Below are 2708 nucleotides of genomic sequence, written 5' to 3'. Positions count from 1 at the left end.
CGCTTGCGAAGTTTAAACTCTCTGTGCTATCCATGTATCTCCGCTTACTGTAACTCTCACGGTCACCACAGGTCACGAAGCGAATTCTCTTAGCAGCATATCTAGTAAAAATGAAAAGTTACTAACAAGTTACTAGTAAGTAATAGAACACACTTAAATAAAATAGGTGACGACTTCCTTAGCATATATGCAGACAGGCATGTTTATTGTGTAATCTTAAAAACTTATTTCTTTTCTCTAGATATTATATCTAGCCATATCTGTAGTGGTCTCACTCAACTTGATCTGTGCATAATAATATGATGTCATATCACTTGCAAAAGACTAAAGAGATTATTAGTGGATGAATTTTATTTTTTCTAATAAAATTTATAAAAATTTTCTAAGTGTAACATATATGGAACAGAATCCGATACGAGGTACACATTTCACTTATTCCACGTGTGGATTAATTGAAGAAAGTTAAGTCAAATATGACAGATCCAAGAGAACGTGTTATTTCTATACCGTCGCTTAGTTTCACGGAAATTCCGGATTTGTCTTGTTAAAAAAGAGACACTATGAAAGGTGGGCGATGGTGGTGTAATGGTTAGCATAGTTGCGTTCCAAGCAGTTGATCCGGGTTCGATTCCCGGCCATCGCATACGAACTACTTCTTTCTTCACGTATATGGGGAGATAAATTGTTAAGAGCCTTAATAGAATGTCTTTCGACTTTTTATGAAATAAGGATCGTGGTGACTCAGCGGTAGAGTCTTCACCTCTGGTCTGGGGTTTTTGGTTCGATCCCAGCTCGCGCCAAGTAAATTTTGTTATGGACAAATACCGTGTGCGTGGGTTTTCTCGAGTTCTCCCACTTTCTTCATTTCGTTCATTTCTCATCATCACCGTCTCCTTTAGTCTAGCAGGCATAATCGTGGGACGTAAAATTTTAGGATTTCATTTCATTTAATTTTTTATGAAATGAGGATAATCTAGGGTATCGGAATTGTAATGCAGAGGTAGCGTAGACGAATTAGCAGAATTTGAATAAGTTTTAGAAATTTATTACTATAATTAGGAGCTGGCAATCATTTTGTTTGGAATATTGTACTCTATGGGGCGTAAACATGCGTGAACATCATAGAAAAGTGAGGAAAGAATTGTGGATGGTTTCCAAAAATTCCATGTCAGAAGAGGCTGGACAAAAGGGCGAGGGCGGAAAGGGTCCGAGTAGGAACGCCCCCTCGTCAAATACGTACATTTGTCATGAGGACCGCGCATTAAAAGGGCTCGAGTCAAAAGGGCCAAAATCAAAAGACCCAGTCCCCTGCTCCTCGTTAGGGAAAGGATTGGGCTTCAACGAAAATTGGACTTCCAATACATGGTAAGAGATCGCCAGCTCCACGGTTCCTCGTGTTCGAAATGATGCGAGTTCAAATGCTTTTCTCCACTGTGTTAGATAGTGCTAGCCATGTGACTATACACCTTTTCTCACGGGTCTATATGAGCTTTTTTCTTATTTTGGTGTCAGGAATCCCCTCTAACAGTGTATCAGTCTAGTTAATGTATATAGGGTGTTAATGAACTAGACTGATAAATTGTAAAAGTTAATTCCTCCTATATATACCGTATTGGCCTGAATATAACTGCATATTTTGTGCAAATTTCAGTTGTAAAAAATTAGGATGCGCCTATTTCGCGACTTTAACAAAATTATGGCATTTCTTCATATCGTATACTGTTTAAAATGTGCTGATTTCCTTTGTTTCAAATAACAATACTTTAACAATAGTATTTTAGAACCTGGCCGAAATTAAGTACTGTGATGTTAACCAACAAGAACATATGGTTAGCGTACGTGCCTTTGGTGAGGGAGACTCAGCTTCGATTCCCGGTGGGAACTCATGTAGTTCGGATCTTATGTTAAGCTGTATATATAGTCTCATATATAGCGTTGTTGAACAGCACGCTAAATTCGAAATGACTCAGTCAATAGCATTGTTGAAACTGTCTGCATTTTTGACACAATAATCTTTGATTTTACCATTAAGATTTTACTCAATATTCTCTTATTCTGGTAAATCATTACCAATATTTTCTTTTCTTCCTTCGGCTTACATTCAGACTAGTAGCATGCAACCCAGCTATACGTAAACGTCAGTCTGGTTGCATACCATACACTCGCAATATTACAAGGCAAATTCCATCACTTGATGTAACCCTGACCCTGCTCCTTGTTTTTACTTGCACTTTGCAAACTTTGATATTATGCATTTTGATCAAAGTCTTCCGATTTTGACAAAGAACCATTTTTTAAAGTATTCTCGACCTAGGTCATTTTGATGCCAGACTCTTTTTCTCGAGGGCATTTTTTATGCGAACCCTTCCGACGGGAGTTCCCATTTCAGGGCTTTTAGCCGGTGGGCTACTTACATGGGACCGTTTTGACACATGACTCTTTGATCCCGGTCTTTCTGACGCTTGATCGTCTTGAACTGGCCACGTTTGATTTGGACTCTGTTATCCAGCACCCTCTCATATAGAATCACACTATGCTTTCAGACATTGGTTGAGTTGTAAAAAATAGCAGAGAACTACAGAACACATTAGAAAACAACAGAAGTGGAACATACACACATACAGGTCTACATGTATGTTTTTTCAACACAAATAAACAGAATATTTTACATATTAATAAACATCTATATAATTTGATCTCAGGCTTTT

At 38.0% G+C, this 2708-nt stretch overlaps 1 non-coding gene across 1 annotated transcript; it reads left to right on the top strand.

Annotated features, from left to right (window-relative positions):
• The first annotated feature begins 571 nt into the window (after positions 1-571).
• On the top strand, positions 572-643 carry TRNAG-UCC (transfer RNA glycine (anticodon UCC)). The gene has a single exon. It is a non-coding gene; the product is annotated as a tRNA-Gly (tRNA).
• Positions 644-2708: the final 2065 nt, after the last annotated feature.

Source organism: Thermobia domestica, chromosome 10 (genome assembly GCF_964235325.1).
Source record: "Thermobia domestica chromosome 10, izTheDome1.hap1.1, whole genome shotgun sequence".
Classification (NCBI taxonomy): domain Eukaryota; kingdom Metazoa; phylum Arthropoda; class Insecta; order Zygentoma; family Lepismatidae; genus Thermobia; species Thermobia domestica.
Note: the sequence above shows the minus strand (reverse complement) of the source record. Positions and strands in the feature narration are given on the sequence as shown.